Source organism: Lactuca virosa, chromosome 5, assembly GCF_052849685.1.
Source record: "Lactuca virosa cultivar CGN04683 chromosome 5, Lactuca_virosa_CGN04683_v6, whole genome shotgun sequence".
Taxonomy (NCBI): domain Eukaryota; kingdom Viridiplantae; phylum Streptophyta; class Magnoliopsida; order Asterales; family Asteraceae; genus Lactuca; species Lactuca virosa.
In genome coordinates this window covers 404,925,152-404,943,731 of record NC_136430.1, presented here as the reverse complement: position 1 = coordinate 404,943,731, position 18,580 = coordinate 404,925,152, and positions in this window count along the sequence as shown.

The window sequence follows — 18,580 nt, the reverse complement described above, 5'->3', positions numbered from 1 at the left end:
AGCATGCTGCATTTAAGACTATGAGGAGGAAGTTATGTGAGGCCCTGGTATTGACCCTCCCTGAGGGTGTTAAGGATTTTGTGGTATTTTGTGATGCATCGATCACTGGATTGGGGGCGGTTCTCATGTAGATAGGTAGAGTTATTGCTTATGCATCCAGGAAGTTGAAGCCCCATGAGGTCAGGTATCCGACTCATGATTTGGAGTTTGGGGTAGTGGTTTTTTCCCTCAAGATTTGGCGGCATTATCTCTATGGGGTCCATTGTACCATCTACACGAATCACAAAAGTTTGAGATATCTTATGGTTCAGCCCAATTTGAACATCAGGTAGCGCAGATGGCTAACGTGGTCAAGGATTACGATTATGATATTCTCTACATCTAGGGAAGGCTAATGTGATCGCCGAAGCTTTAAGCCGCAAGGCGGCTAGTACTCCTGTTCGAGGGCACTATTTGAGGATGATCATCGACTCCCCACTTTTGGATCTGATCAGGGAGGGTCAGACCGATGGGGTCAAGTAGGAGAATTGGAAGAAAAAGAGTATCAGAGGTGAGATTGACAGATTTTGGAGGAGTTCGGCAGATAGTGTTGGAGGAGGCTCACAAGTCCAGGTTCTTAATCCATCCTGGAGCCACCAAGATGTATCAGGATTTGAGACTATTGGTGGCCCTAGATGAAGAGGTAGATAACATGGTATGTGGAGAGATGCTTGACCTACTGAATGATCAAGGTGGAGCACCAGAGGTCGTATGGAAAGCTTCAGCCATTGGAGGTGCCCATGTGGAACTGGGAGCATATCTCTATGGATTTCATCACCAAGTTGACAAAGAAGACCAAGCGATTTGATGCGATTTGGGTTATTGTCGACTGACTGACCAAGAGTTCCCATTTTTTGCCATTCGGGAGAGCTCTTCGGTCGAGAAATTGGCTGATGTGTATGTGCGCGAGATCGTTGCTCACCATGGTGTGCCAGTTTCTTTTTTCTCCGACCGTAATGTACGATTTACTTCTTAATTTTGGTAGAAGTTTCATGAGGAGTTGGGTACCATACTGCATTTCAGTACTTCTTATCATCCTCAGACTAATAGACAGAGTGAGCAGACCATTCAGATGCGCGAGGATATGTTGAGGGCTTGTGTCATCGGTTTCGGTGGGAGTTGGGACTCCTACCTTCCCCTAGCCGATTTTTCTTACAACAACAACTATCTTTCTAGTACCAATGCACCACCTTTCGAACATCTCTACGGTAGGAGGTGTTGTACACTAGTTTGTTGGGGAGAGTTCGGCCATAGGGTCATGGGTTGGACCGAGGTCGTACTTCAGACTACAGAGCTTATTTAGCAAATCAGGCGGAGACTGCAGACAGACCAGAGCCGATGGACGACGATCTGAATTAGAGTTTCAGGTTGGGGATATGGTGTTGCTGAAGGTGTCACCCTGGAAGGGTGTTATACGCTTCAGGAAGAGGGGAAGTTGGGGCCCCGATTTATTGGACCATTCCGAGTGGTGGCAAGATTAGGCAAGTCGGCCTATCGATTGGATCTTCCCGAGGAGCTTCGCCGGATTCATAGAACCTTTCGGTTTCCCAACTCCAAAAATGTATAGTCGATGATTCAATAGTGATTCCGATGGACGACATTTCGTTCGATGAGTGCCTGAATTATGTATAGAGGTCGGTGTCTATTTTGGATAAGAATACGAAGGCCTTGCACGACAAGGTAGTACCACTAGTCAAGGTCCAGTGGTAGCATCGGAAGCGTTCCGAGTAGAATTAGGAACCTGAGGCAGAGATGTGGGAGCACTACCCAGAGTTATTTGCATCTAACGACTTCGAGGACGAACTCTGATTCAAGTGGGGGAAAGTTGTAACACCCGTTCCAGGTATGAGTCAATTTGTAATGACCTAATTTTCAAAAGAAAATTTTCATTTTTAATTAGCCAAAACACTTTCCATAAACCATAAAATCTCAATACAATTGTTTTCAAAATTCATAACCATAACAACATTATTTCAAATCATCAGAGTGTACCATAAAAATGCATGAGAGAGAGTGCATGTCGCGCCATCAAGCCTTGCCCTTGCCCTTGGGCTCAGATGTATCTGAAACAAATCCACAAACTGTAAGCTAATGCTTAGTGAGTCCCCCAGAGCATACCCCACACACAATCCACATAACACATATCATATTAGCTATAAAAGCTACATATATCACATAATCCATGCATATAATCATATAAGGAAGCCATGGAAACCCTCTAGGGTCTTACACCTAGTGTCATTGGAACCTCCAGGGTCTTACACCTAGTGGGATCTAAGGTCCCAAACTTCAGATCCAACCTCCCCTAGTGTAGTTTGTTGGGTTTTGAGTATTCTAACACTCCTAAGGTGTACATGCAACCATAAATACCTTGGATCTATGTTTTCTCTATTATACATGCAAACTTTCTTTTTCCAAGGTATTACCCTAACTAGCATACAAAACTTTGATACTTGGGTAATAAAACAAGTTAGATAACATACCTTTTGTTGTAGCTCGCTATCCTTGATGTATTTGGCCTTTAAGAACTTAGCACCAATAGTGTGAATGCCTCAAATGGAATCACAACACATCTAGGACAAATAATGACATTTTGAGAGAGTATTCCTTTCACACAAAATCGGCTCATAATCTCCAAGAATACATGAGTAGTAATTTTGGCTATGGAGTAACATATTTATATGTGGAATTCCAAAGGTCATGGGTTAACCCTAACACATACCCATGGGTTTATGATCCATGGTTCATGTGGCCCAACTCTTTATGTATACATACATAAACTTAGTCCAACATGGATCATAAGCCCAACATATAAATATAACTAATTTACACAATTAGTCCCCATTGATTTAATTAGTCTCTTTTGATCAATAAATTAAATCCAAACTAATTCTTGATCAATACTAATTAAATCATATGATTTCATATTAATATATTAGAAGTTATAATATATTAATAAACCATAAATAACCCCTTCTCAAAAGTCCATCCTAACAAATTGTCCTGATGATATGCAACCCAAATGGACCATGCTACTCTCGGGTCAAGTACATACCAATTATAGTTATGAGCTTAGACACCTAATCCAACATAGTTACCACGTAAAGTTGCAAACTTTACGTGCATGCAAGACCTTACAAAGCTAAAACACTAAAACTAAGGTTCAAACAACACTTAGGACATGGAAAAGGGCTTAGACTAGGTAAAGGAAGCAACTTTATGTCATGAGAGACCTAGAGGTGTCGAGATCTGGAACCATATCCTCATGACAAGTCCAAATCCGAGTATGACCCCATTTTGCACCAAAAGTGACCATATTCTTCCATAAAATGAGATCTAAGCAAATAGAGATCAAGGTAGCAACTTTTTACCTCTAAATGGATGCTAACAACAGGTAGATGTCGGATCCAAAGCCTTTTCCTCTCTTCAATCTCCTCAACCTTCAAGTTTCCTTCTCAAAAGCACAAGTTCCACTCTCCAAGTCTCGCACACACTCAAGAAAGCACCAAAATGCTGCTAGGGTTTCTTTCTGGACTGTAAGAATGATGAAAGAGGCTACAAATGAGCCATAAGTTCTTTAAATAGGGTACAAACCCCTGCAAATTAGGGTTTCCCTTTACAGCGACTACTCGTCGAGTCGGGGCCTTCCGACTCGTCGAGTAGGTTCTAAGTCTCGCGTCCATATAAATGATATCTACTTGACGAGTTGGAGCTCCCCAACTCGTCGAGTCCCAGCACAAAACCCTAAAAATTAGATAAATTAAATAATACCTGGAACAGGTGTTACATAATTTTTAAATATTAACTTTTATTTTGGGGTGGCCATGGTTTGGTGGAGCTTCACCATGGTATGATGTTATTGTTTTGGGTCATGGGTTTAAATGACCCGCCATGCCGTGGCCATAGGTGCCACGACATGAAAGGTGTTTTTAGAGAGAAACCCAAATCTTTGGGCATTGGGCCCTATTTAAATATCATTAAGGCTAGGGTTTCGTGATCATTCAGCATCCATCACCCTCTCAAGATCAGAAACCCCAACCCTAGCCTCCATTGCTATTGTGAACCCATTCTTGGTGTTTTGGTGATCTTTGAAGGAGAAGAAGCCCTTGATGTGGTAGTCTACCTTACAAGCAATCTCTTCATCAACTAGCACATCTTATGGACCTTGGTGAGTGTCCGTGATCCAACATTTTCCTTGCTAAGTTGCTAGATCTTTAGATTTTGTCCGTTTTCTTCATGTCTTGATGTGTTTGAGTGGTGATATCTCATAAATTTTGCAACTTTATGAATCTTCAATCCATTTGGAGTAGTTGGTGCTTTTGATCTAGATTAAGAAAAGTTGTGTTTTTCCCTTTTGGACCTAAGAGTCGAGATATTTATCTATTGGAGAGTCTAAAGGGATAAAGTTGGAAACTTTATCCATTTAGACCATATAATGGACCAGATTTGAGCTTTGGAGCCCTTAGAATCGAAGAAAATGAATTCACCCATTAAGCTGTTAGTAACCTAGTGCCCATGGCATGACCTTAGGTCGCCACGACATGGAGAAAGGGCTAGGGGTCGTCTATTTTGTCGTTTCGCTGCCATGGCATGGCGACCAACTGGAGGTTGACTTTTGATTTTTGACTTTTGACCATTGACTGTTGACTTTGACCAAGTTTGACTTTAGGTCATTTGGGGTATTCTGATTAAGTAGATTGAGGGTTGGGATTTGTTTGTGGTATATGTGATCTGTAGAGTCAATTTTGGAGCAGTGATCAATTCAATTATCTTTCATACTGTGAGGTGAGTTTTGCTCATTGTACTTGTGGGTCGAAGGCGCCAATGTCATCCTACTAGGTTGTGTTATGTATCCTTGTATATATAGGATGTTGCTATGATATATAGAACTGTTAGATTGCTAGATCTATATGATTACCTGTACTTGCTGATTATCTGTTTATGTTTATTTGTTGCATATGTCGACATATTATAGTTAGGTTGAGGCAGTCCTGCTTTGTGCTGAAGGCCAAGATACCCAGGGCGGTCCGAATATGTTGTAGGCCTTACGAGGTGGTCCAGTCAGACTGTAGGCGTGGAGAGCAGTCCAGATAGGCTGCATGTCTTGCGAGGCGGTCCAGTCAGGTTGAAGGCTCATATATACATGCTGTCATCTATTTGGTTATGTGTGGTATTTGGGGGAAACTCACTAAGCTCTATGTTACAGTTTGGTTTTATGGTTTCAGGTACATCAGAGGACAAAGGGCAAGGCAAAGGCGTGATTGAGCACACCATCCTAGATTTTTATCTGAATTATACTTTTGGGATACTCTGATTCATGGTTTTGGTTTTGAAACTATATTTTGTGTAATTTGTGAATTTTGGATTGGTTTTAAAAATGAAAATTTTTGTCATGATTTTGTGTACGACGAAATACAATTGTTCAATAATGATATTCTTTAAATAAGTTAAATAAGTTTAATGGTATATATATATATATATATATATATATATATATATATATATATATATATATATATATATATATATATATATATATATATATATGATGCGAACTCGAAATCTGGTCATCGGCTCTTGGAGTTGGATCGGGATCAAGGATTTGGGATGAGCGATGTTAGCAGGTTCCCCATGAGATTCCTAAATACAATCAGGTAACAAGATCGTTAGAACAACTCCAGGGACTGTGCTTCAGGAGTAGGCTCTGGCGATAAAGTTAGATCAATGTGAGTGAGGATATGTTTTCTCCTGGCCGGAGAGAACCATCTAGGTGTAATGGCGGGGTGTATGAGCATAATGGAACCTGACCCTTGAAAACGGAAGAGATAGAAATCTCAGGAAGCTCCTCACTCATGGAGGATGCAATACTCTATTTATATGGGACATTTAGGTTAAAAAGAATTAGGTCATGCTTTGGGCCAACTCAATTCAGGCCCAGGTAGCCGGTAGCAGTGCCAGCCAGTTTGGCGGTCGTGCATTGATGCCAGGCAGTCGCGATACTATAATCAAGCAATGTTGGCCATCACTTCTACCAGACAGTCGTGTCGTCATGTTGTGTGGCTCTTGTCAATAGACCTAACACCATATATATATATATATATATATATATATATATATATATATATATATATATATATATATATATATATATATATATATATATATATATATATATATATATATATATATTCAACCGAGACAAGGGATATTGTAAGACACGGAGACAAAAAATATTCAAACATTAATGGTGTCAACAAAAAATATTCTAAAATTCAGAATAAATAGAAAATTACAAAAACAATTAGTATTATTTTCGTAATTTTTATCCAAAAAAATAAAAATAATATAAAAATAAAAATTTACCGTCCTTTTGCATTACGTGTAAAATTTTTAGAAATTTTAGAATATTACATTATAAATTTTCATAATATCTAAGATTATTATAATAAAATATCACGCGTACAAATAATCTAAAACAATTTTAGAATCCTTCAGAATATTTAAATAAAATATTACACGTACAATTCAGTTAGAATATTTGTAACACCCGAGTTTTGATTGTGTTTTTCCATTATTTGAGTGGTGTTTTCACAACCCAATGAAAGGTAGAAATATGAACCAAAGCATGGAGTTAAAATTCTTATTATGCTAAATTCTTAAAATCTGGTAAATCTGAAGGACACGGGGCGCCTTATAAAAGGCGCAAGGCTCCCTGACCCATGTGCTGGTCTTTTATAGGGTTTATTGATTATTTAGAGAACATTAAACCATAGGGTTTTGTCATTCTCAACCTCCATTAACCCTTAAATGCTTCTTGAGAAACCCAAGCCTCTTTTTGAGGGTTTTTAGCTTATTCATCTTATCTCATCCATTTATATGTGTTTTGGTGGTTTTAGAGTGAAGTGTTCTTGAATGATTGGTCATTGAAGCTTTTCGACTCAAAAGACCAGCCCTCAACACCTTTTGGACATTTGTAAGTCATAAAGATCCAAGTTTTATTACTTTTCATCTTTAGATCTATGAGATATTTGTGTTTTGGTTCATTTTAATGAAGTTTTGGTCCTTTTATAGCTTGGTATATGGAGTTTGGAAAACTCCATGAACATAGAATCATGTTTTACTTCATATTTGTCCTTTTGGAGGAGCCTTGAGTGCATGCATGCGTTCTTTTTTCTCCATGTATGAAGAAAAATGCATTCTTGGACTTTTTGGAAACTAGGGTTTTAGATTTTGCTTGTTTGGAGAATCTTAATGAATAAAGTTGGAAACCTTATCCATTAATACACTATTGAGAATCAGTTCTGAGAATTGGAGCTTTTATTTAATGGATTAAGATTGATTAACATTTGGAAATCAGCCTGCACGCGACGCGTCTACGAGCTTTGCCTAATTTGCATCTGTTTAAGCCAAATTCGACTATTTTTTTCTTGTAATGGGCACGGGGCACCCAGAAAGGGGTGTTTCATGCCGTTTGACCATAAATTGACTCTTTGAATTTTTGACCAAGTTTGACTTTGGGTCAAATTTTAGGGATGACTTGTAGACTGAGTTTTGACCTCTATTTGGTGTTAGGGGGTTCTCTAGCCGCACCCTTCCTTTTTCTCTTGTAAATTGTGGTTGTTTACTCGTACCATATGTATTTTTGTATATTTTAAATTGAGTGGGTTGGTAAATATGGGTTTCCATATGTTGTAGGTTGGGAAACATGGAAGATAGAGTAGAGAGAAAAGCTAATGTGGAGCGGATATGTCAAGTGGGTCAATGGGTTGGGAGGGTAGATCCTCTCCACCTCAACATCCTTACATTCTAACATTTTTACTGATTGTCCAAAATTTCCCTTTTTGAATAATAAAGCCTAAAAGTCTTGCAATCATATTTAAATTTGAGTAATTACCGGTTACCCGGTGGACACCCGATTATCCTCCTTATGTGGCAAGAGAAATCTTCATTAAAGTTACTATATTTTGGGTATCCATTTTTAACCACCTATAATTTTGACATCGTTTATGATTAAGCCATGATTTTTTTTAAATAATAAAGTAGAAAAGACTTCAAATTGTATTCAATTATGGGAAATTAATCGATTACCCAATTTCTTTCAGGTGGCATTGCCAAGGTCGAGTCCATGTGGAGAAGTTACATGTTTAGCTAGTGTTTGGGGACTTAAAAATGAAATAATATAAGCTTGTACGCGAAAACCGTTCTTTTGAAATCATTGGCTTAGTCTTCTTTAACCACCACATGTGTATGCAATGTCCATGAATTAGCTTCACGAGGTGTTAATGTTAGGTGTGATTGTAAAGATTAGTGTGGTATGTGGATTTCTTGGACTCCAAAAAGCTCAATTGTAATGCCTACAACTCCGGGCTAGACATTTAAGTTATAATAATAATAATTATTATATTTTTTATCGAACAATTAAAATCGTCGAATAGAGATAAAATTTTAATAGAAAATTTATCGTTAAGCGATAAATAACATTAACAATAAAAGATTACTTAGGATAAATAATTTTAAAAAAGTCATAGAAAACGTAACCACGAGCACGTGGATATAAAAAAGCTTAAATCTTACTTCGTATGAGGAAGTTATGATTTTTCGAATTTTCCCCTTCGACACGATACAATGTATGTGTCATAAAAAGTGAGATAGAGATTTGATGCTCGTCTGACAAAACATTATAAATGAAAGTTGTAGTACTCTTCGATACAAAATCGGCGATATAAATAACGTTGAAAATGGAGCTCGTATGCGAAAGATACGAATGAAACTTTGTCCCTAAGCATGATATGCAACATCTTTCCCAGTGTAATATTTAGAGAATTGTAAATTTAAAATAGAGTGAGAATTAGCGGACAGAGTCTAAATGAAATTTGTAGTACTCGTCGATATGAATGTGGAAATATAAAGAAAATTGAGAATGGAGATTGTATGCAAAAGATATGAACGAAACTTGGGCCCTACTCTGAAGATGTGGCGTGCCTATTAAAAGGCGCGACACGCCCTCCCTCCAGCCTTCTATAAATAGCAAGCCAAGCCTCTATATTTTCTTTCTCATTCCATTCTTGAGAATCTGTAACACCCGTTTCCTCAGGTATATTTCATGTATAATTAAAGTATTAAATTATATTTTATTATGGGAAAATTAGTCCTACATGGGGTGTAGGTAGCCACCTACGCATGGCGTAGGTCAACAAGTCCTTGCGAGGGTTTAATGCCCTGCACAGGGCGTAGACATGTTTACGTAGGGCGTAAGTGCGTAGGGTTCAAACCCTAATTATGGGGTTGTGATCCCTATTTAAGTACCTTAACTCTTTAAGACCCTCTCCATACTCATCCTCCATCATTTCCTTCATTAACCTTGAAACCATAACCCCTTGGTGTGATCTTTGAAGCATTTGAGTGATCCTTTGTGTGTTTTGGTGAAGAAGGAGGCCCTTGAAGGTGTGATTGGGAGTCCATAGCTTGTAGATCCAGACTCTACTTGTCTTCAACATTCTACAGGAGGTATAAAGCTTTGACCTTGATGGTTCATTTGTTAGATCTAGCTAGTTATGAGTTTTATGAGCTTTTTTCTCCTTGACATTGGTCCAAGTGAATATGAGTTACTCCAGACCTCATGAATGGCCTTTTCCATCATTTCTAAGCTTGTAGAGTGATAAAAATGGGATCTTGGTCGCTCCCATTTTTCCATGCTTATGTCTTTGAGCATTGAAGTGTGTTTTGGATTTAGGATTTGTTATCATGCTTCATTAAGCCATGCAATGGCATAAAGTTGAAGACTTTATCACATAGGGTGTTATTTAGAATCAAATATGAGAGTTGGACGTTTTGTCTTTGTGGATTAAGGACTTAATAGGAATTTATCAAATCAGAGCAGTTACGCGGGGCATAATCTTGGCTATACAGGTTGTAGCCTGATTTTGTCCTGATTTTATCCGAAGGCTCTATGTTGGGCGCAGAGCATGGTATGCAAGGCGTAGCTCCAAAATGGATTTTTGGTCAAAAGGGGTTTTAGTTATTGTTGGGTGGATTATGGCCGTGGAAGGGTAAAATGGTCTTTTACCTAGAAAGAGAGAGTGATTATGGACTAAGACCATTGGGTGTGAATTATTGCTTAATTTCTAATTTGGTTCTTATGGTGTATTGATTAGTGTGGGGAGTTCCAGTTACGACAACTCGAGTGTGATATTTGTTTGTCTTCAGATTGAGGTGAGTCTTCTTACTATACTTATGGGTCGAGGGCACCAATGTTGACCCACTAGATTGTGTTAGGTAGTATGGTAGTTGTATTTGTGATACTTGTATGGAATACCCTGTGGGTAATTTGTATGAAAGACCACATGGGGGTAGCCCATGTCACTTGTGTGTAAGACCTTAGGGTAGCCGAGGACGTCAAGGGAAGACCATGTGGATAGTCCATGACAATGAAAGAGCATGAGGTAGCCCATGGCACTTGGATGAAAGGCCATGGGGGTAGCCCATGGCACCTGTATGCAAGACCATGGGGGTAGCCCATGGCAATGTATGTATGACATGTGGTATTTTGGGGAAACTCACTAAGCTTTGTGCTTACGGTTTTGTGGTTTAACATTTTCAGGTACTTCCTGTTTGAGAGGGAAGGGCCCGACGTGATCGCATAACCTTCTCCTTGATTTTATTCCGCATTGACTTTTGATTTCACTCTGATGTTGAGAGCACTTTGTACTATGGTTTTTTGGAACAAATTGGTTGTATTTTGGGTGTTTGAAAAATAAAAAAATTTAGCACTGTTTTTGGGATGTTACAAGTTAGTATCAGAGCCTTGGTTTGAGGGGTTCGGGCACACCTTCGGTGTGTCAGAACTCAAACTGGGGGGTTAATAATATTTTCAAAAGAAAAATGAGTTTTCTAAAAAGATTTTTACAAAGAAAAATGGGTGCGATGCATGTAATCATCCGAGCTCAAGTAAGCGATTCCCAAAATACCCATACATAAGTATTATGACTAGTATGACTGTTATGTGAAATTGCATGCCAGTGTAGGGCTAAGGATACCTTCATGAATCATATGCAAGAATTTCCTAATTTGTATGAGTCCTTATAGCCTTGGGGGTGGATGCTATGTATTACCCGATATTTATATCGGCTCGGTTAATTGTTAAGTGTATTCTTTAAAAATTGTATACGATTAGGATCATATAGCCCTAGAATGATTGGTTTGGCCTCATTTCCTGTTCTTTGTCTGCTTGTGGGCTTATGGTAGAATCATTTATTCAACAGTCTTTGTGAACCCATTTTGTGTATAATTTGCATGCATAAGGCAATCGAGGGTGTTACTAAAAGTTCTTTGTAGTGTAGGAGCATGTGAGATGAGGATTCCTAAAAGAGTTTAGGAAATGTTGTAGCGAGTTGTGTATGTTGGTTATCATAGAGTGGTGTGATTTTCCTTAGTGGAGTGAAATATAAGATTTGGGATGATCCATGAGGAAAGTACAGATAGGTGTGGAAGGTAATATTAGGCTCGTACTACTGAAAGCATAGGATGTGTAATCATGTCAAGGATTGTCTCTAAGATTCTAAGAAGCTTTCGGTATGAGAGATCCCTCGAGTATATGTTTCTAATCATTGTATGTTTGTATTTCAATATGGTGGAAAATCGAGGAGGAGGTTCTGGTTCTGGTTCTAGCTCTGGTGGAGAACCAATTTATGAGAGGATGTGCGAGCTCATCTCAACGAGTGAGGGATTTGTTGGTTCCACAATATGTGGCAGACGAGGAGATGAAGAAGACGATATACCATGATATGCTGAGGGATGACATTTGTGAGTTTGTGAGCATCTCCAGCTGCAAGACAGTGGAGGACATGATTGCAAGAACCCGGGAACGGGAAATTGATTTAGAGCTTCTGAAGAAGCGGAAGCCAGTTCAGGTCCAGGCGGCGGAGGGCTCTGGGAAGAAGCCCAAGGATCATGATTAGCGATCTAGAGCCAACATGGTCGAAGTCGTTGCCGCAAGTGCGAGAAGCTGCACGATGGGGTGTGTTGGGTAAGTGATTCTGGGTGCTACAAGTGTGGCAAGATGGGTCACATGAGCAGGGACTGTACCTAGGTATTAGGTCTGATTTGTTTCCATTGCAATTAGACAGGAGACAAGAAGGCGCCTTCACCAGCCACTTTGAGGATCACTGATGGCTACCTGGGCAAGGCGGAGGATCCTATGGTGAAGAGCAAGGCATTTCAGTTGACAACAGAGGAGGCTCGAGCCATATCAGATGTGGTTTTCGGTATGTATCTTTATCCTATCTTTTTCTACTTTCCCTATATATGCTTATGTCTTATTTGAACATGTTTAGGGACATTCTTAGTCAATGGTATGACCTCTCATATCTTATTTGATTCGGGGGCTACCTGGTCTTTTATGTATCTTGCGCTTAGCAAGAAGTTTAGCGATGCTCCAGGGACTATGGATTACCCTTTGGAGGTGGAGATCACCGATGATCTTTCAATTAGTGCTACAAGGGTTCATTGAGGCTGTGTTCTGAATATGTTCATCAAGAGATATTCTATTGATTTGGTTTTGATTCCTCTATGAGGGTCAATAGTTTTGGTGGGTATGGATTTTGTTGGGCCCCAATGGGGTAATGATTTGTTGTGAGCACTAGTTGGTGAGGGTTCGAACCCCAAGTAGAGGAGAACTAGTTATTCGTGATGAGGGTGCTCAGCATGGACCGCCTCTTTGTTCAGCTACAAAAGGTAGGAGATACTTTCAGCAGTGATGTTTTGGATTTTTGACCTATGTAATGGACACTCGAGATACATGGTGACGGTCGTGGGTGATGTGCCTACTGTTCGAGAGTTCCCTGATGTGTTTCTCGAGGAATTGCTGGGAGTGCCTCTTGAGAGGCAGGTGGAGTTTTAGATTGATTTGATTCATGGCGCGACACCGATAGCTAAGGCGTCATATCTCTTAGCACCCCCGGAGATGCATGATTTGTCTACAAAACTTTAGGAGCTGTTAGACAAAGGGTTTATCAGGCCGAGTAGTTCGCCATGGGGAGCACGGATCATGTTCATGAAAAAGAATGAAAGATCACACAACACGTGCATTGACTACCGGAAGTTGAAAAAGTTAACGGTGAAGAACCATTACCCACTCCCAAGGATTGTCGTTACGGCCTCCAGCAACGTTCTTGGATCTCATGAACCGGTTATGCTGACTGATGCTGGATCGGTCAGTGATTGTGTTCATTGATGATATTCTGCTATACTCTAAGACCAAGGAGCAACACGAGGAGCACTTGTGGGAGGTTTGGAGACCTTGAGGAGGAAGAGGCTTTATGCCAGTTCTCCAGATGTGAGTTCTGGTTGTGCGGTGTGAAGTTTTTGGGGCACATCATCAATCAGAAAGGGATATTGGTCGATCTGTCCAAGATTGAGGTGGTGATGTGATGAGAGGTCCTGAGCTCACCCTTTGAGATCTAGAGTTTTCTATGTTTAACGGGCTATTATCGGAGATTTATTTAGGATTTATCTAAGATTTATGTGTAATTGACCCGCCTAACGAAGAAGAATGTTACTTTCCGGTAGGGGCCTGATGAGCAGGAAACTTTCGAGACTCTTAGACAGAAATTATGTGAAGCTCCGATTCTCACTCTTCCCGAGGGTATGGATGTTTTTGTAGTTTATTGCGACGCATTGATTTTGGGATTAGGAGCAATGATCATGAAGAGATTTCACGTGATTGCTTATGCTTCGATGTTTTTATGGTTTATTGCGACGCATTGATTTTGGGTTCCGGTTGATGGAGGGGTTAGACAGACATTATTGGAGGAGGCTCATAAGTCAAAACTTTCGATTCACTCGGGAGCTACGAAGATGTACAGAGACTTGAGATTGAGTTATTGGTGGCCCCATGTGAAGAGGGAGGTAGCATGGTTTGTGGAGCGGTGGTTGACCTGCTGAAAAGCCAAGGCTAAACATCAGAGACCCCATGACAAGATACAGTCGTTACCCATTCCTATGTAGAAATGAGAGGAGATCACCATGGGTTTTATCACGAAGTTGCCAAGGACGGCACGTGGGGTTGATTCTATTTGGCTCATTTTTGATAGATTGACCAAGAGTGCTCATTTCATACTTATTGCTGAGAGAATTTCTGCCAAAAAATTGGCTGACATCTATATTAGGGAGGTGGTGGTTCGGCACGGAGTGCTAGTTTTAGTGGTTTCAGATCGATATGTTTGTTTCACCTCCAGGTTTTGGAGGAAATTTCACGAGGAGTTGGGTACTCATCTGCATTCTAGTACAATATACGACCCCCATACCGATGGACAGAGTAAGCGGACTATTCTGACGCTTGAGGATATGCTCAGGGTGTGTGTGTTGGATTTTGGCGGGAGTTGGGATACTTACCTTCCATTGATTGAGTTCTCCTACAAAAATAGTTATCATGCTAGTATTGATCGACCACCTTTTGAGATGTTGTACAGGAGGAAGTGTCGGACACCGATTTGTTGGGAGGAGGTCGGACATCGGGTTATAGGGAGTACTAAGGTATTACGCATGACCACCGAGTTGATTTAGCAGGTGCGAGGTCGACTGCAGACCGCGCATATTCACTAGAAGAGTTATATTGGCCGGCGACGATCAGACCTCGAGTGTCAGTTGTGAGATTTCGTGCTTTTGAAGGTGTCACCTTGGAAATGTGTCATTCGATTCCGGAAGCGGGGAAAGTTGGGCCCCAGTATATTGGTACCATCACGATTATTGCCTGGGTAGGCAAGGTTGCGTACCGGTTGGATCTGCCTGATGAGTTCAGCCAGCTCCACAACACATTCCACATCTCTCAGTTGAAGAAGTGTTTAGATGATGGTTCCGCAGTGGTTCCTTTGGATGATATTCATGTAGAAGAGCGTCTGAACTATGTAGAGAGACCGATCGCGATCCGTGATAGGAAGATGACGGCCTTGCGCAACAAGGTGTGGGCTTAGTTAAGGTGCAATTGAAGCAGTGGAAGGGTTCGGAGTGGACGTGGGAGCCTCTCGAGGAGATGAGGAAGCATTACCCGAAATTATTTGCAGCATCGAACTTTGAGGACGAATTCTGATTCAAGTAGGGGAGAGTTATAACACCCGTTTCCTTAGGTATATTTATTGTATTATTAAAGTATTAAATTATATTTTATTTTGGGAAAATTGGTCCTACGCGAGGCATAGGACAACAAGTCCTTGTGAGGGTTTAATGTCCTACACAGGGCGTAGACATATTTACACCGCGCGTAAGTGCACAGGGTTCAAACGCTAATTGTAGGGTTGTGTGCCCTATTTAAGGACCCTAACTCTTTGAGACCCTCTCCTTACTCAGCCTCCATCATTTCCTTCATTAACCTCAAAACCCTAGTCCCTTCGTGTGATCTTTGAAGCATTTGAGTGATCCTTTGTGTGTTTTGGTGAAGAAAGAGTTCCTTGAAGGTATAATTGGGAGTCTATAGCTTGTAGATCCAGACTCTACTCTTCTTCAACATTCTCCAGGAGGTATGAAGCTTGAAACTTGATGATTCATTTGTTAGATCTACATATTTATGGTTTTTATGAGCTTTTTGTCCCTTGATTTGGTTCAAGTGATTATGAGCTACTCCAGACCTCATGAGTGGCATTTTCCATCAATTCTGAGCTTGTAGAGTAATCAATATAGGAGCTTGGTCACTCACATCTTTCCATGCTCGTGTCTTTGAGCATTGAAGTGTGTTTTGGACTTAGGATTTGGTATCGTGCTCCATTAAGCCATGCAAAGCCATAAAGTTGAAGGCTTTATCACTTAGGGTGTTATTTGGGACCAGATATAAGAGTTCGACGTTTGGTCTTTACGGATTAAGGAAATAATTGGATGTTGTCAAATCAGAGCAGTTACATGAGCCATAATCTTGGCTACGTAGGGGGTAGCCTGACTTTGTCCTGATTCCATCCGAAGGCTTTACGCTGGGCGTAGAGCATGGTACGCATGGCGTAGATCCAGCATGTATTTTTGGTCAAAGTGGGTTTTAGGTCATGTTGGGTGGATTATGGCCATGGAAGGGTAAAATGGTCTTTTACCCAGAAAGAGAGTGATTATGGACTAAGACCCTTGGCTGTGATTTATTTCTTGATTTCTAATTAGGGTCTTTTGGTGTATTGATTAGTGTGGGGAATTGCAGTTTCGGCAGCTCGAGTGTGAGATTTATTTGTCTTTGGATTGATGTGAGTCTTTTCATTGTACTTATGGGTCGAAGGCACCAATGTCGGCCTACTGGAGTATATTAGGTATTATGCTAGTTGTCTTTGTGATACTGGCATGCAAGACCTCGGGGGTAGCCCGTGCAATTGTATGAAAGACCATGGGGGTAGCCCAAGAAACTTGTGTGTAAGACCTTGGGGTAGCCAAGGCACTGCAAGGGAAGACCATGGGATAGTCCATAACAATGAAAGACCATGGGGGTAGCCCATGGCACCGATATGCAAGACCATGGGGGTAGCCCATGGCAATGTATGTGTGACATGTGGTATTTTAGGGAAACTCACTAAGCTTTGTGTTTACGGATTTGTGGTTTAATATTTTCAGGTACTTCCAGTTCGAGAGGGAATGACCCACATGATCGCCCCTTGATTTTATTCGACATTGACTTTTGATTTCACTATGATGTTGAGAACACTTTGTACTATGGTTATTTGGAACAAATTGGTTGTATTTTGGGTGTTTGAAAAATAAAAATGTCACCACTGTTTTTGGGATGTTATAGTTTCTCTCTCTATAAACTCTTTCTCTCTCTAAAATTATGGACTTTTGAGTCCCAAATTATTCGTGAAGAAGTACTGCAACGATGGAAATTCGACATAAAGAACTGTTCGGTGTCGAAAATTTGTTCACGTCTTTCCAGGTTTTTCGCTAAACAACCAATAAGTTGAGTTATGCTTATCGTATATTAAGTATAACTTATATTTATGTTCAGAGTCGTTATTATGAACTTATAAATAAGATTTATCTGCAATACTAATTGTTATAATAATCGATCTACTTATGGTAGTGATGTTTAGGATAGATATGTGAGATGTTTAAAGTGGATTTTCCAAATAGTGTATCTATATATACCAAACGGATCCCACATTCGATACGATATTAACCGATTGTTACTTATCAGTTATATGTCAGTATTCTTTTAGGATTATTGATAAATCTGAGAAAAACATTACAAGGATTAAACTTTATAAATATGAACAAATAGTAAGGCTTAGTAATATTCGTGTTTAGGTTGTTTTAAAAGGGAAAACTAAAGCGTCAGTTAAGGATATGACTTTTTTGTGAATCTTTCACCTCAGCCAGGTGAGTGCATAGTTACTTTCATGAACATGATTTTAATACAAAGCAGTTTATTTAAAAGTATTAAATATCTTTTGAAAGTTTATATGTGAATTAAATGCTTATTATCTGGAATATTTGTTAAATGTATATTTGATAAACATACACTATGTGAACCAAAGATGGTTATATATGTGTTAAGTGTATATATGATATGTTACATGACAATATTAATAAAAGTATTATTATTTAAAAGATTAATGTATATTAAAAACCTGATACTTTGTGTTAAAAATATACACTAAATTATAGTAGTATTGTCTAAACAGGGTTAGTGTTGGAAGCTGATTACACATATTGTAATCTTGTCTAAATTTTCAAACTAAGACGTATAAGGGATGTTTAGATCCAATTAAGTTGGATAATACTTTAATCATAATCTATACCGTGATAATATCGTGAAGACATTGTTAATAATAAATAGTGAACTGGTCTAGTTATAAACTAAGATTTATCAAGGATATTTAGTTCAAATTAAGTTAAAAGAGTATTTAGTTATACTATAACATCCCGACTCCCAGGTATGAATTCCAATAATTTTTATTCATCATTTAAGACCTACTCGACGAGTTGGAGGCCCCAACTCGTCTTGTAGAAACCGATCAGGCCGCGTGGTTTATGGAATCTACTCGACGAGTTGTAGGACCCCAACTCGACGAGTAGGAGCTGAATGGGAAAAACCTAATTTTTAGGGTTTGCACACTATTTAAAGGACTTAACCCGCATCCTTTAGCCTCCCCTATCACCTCATAACCCAGAGAAGGAAACTCTGGCCGTTCTTTACTACTTTATTGTGTGTGTGAGCTTAGAAGGTCATTTTTGTGCTCTTTTGGAAAGGTTTTGAAGCTTAAAGAGGTTAGAGCAAAGGGAGAAGCAGTAGATCCAACATCTACTCTATGTTAGCAACCATTTGGAGGTAAAAAGTCTTTACCTTGGCTTTACATTTCTTAGATCTTCCCTTATGCAAGAATATGATCATTCCTAGTGCAAAATGGGGTCATTCTCGGATTTGAGCTTGTCCAGAGGAGGTGGTTTCAGATCTGGACAGCTCTAGACATCCATGAACATAAAGTGGTCGACTTTAGCTAGTCTTGGCCCTCCTCCATGCCCTAAACCTCTTATTAAGCTTAGTTTTAGTGTTTTAATCCCTTGAAGCCTTGCATGCACGTAA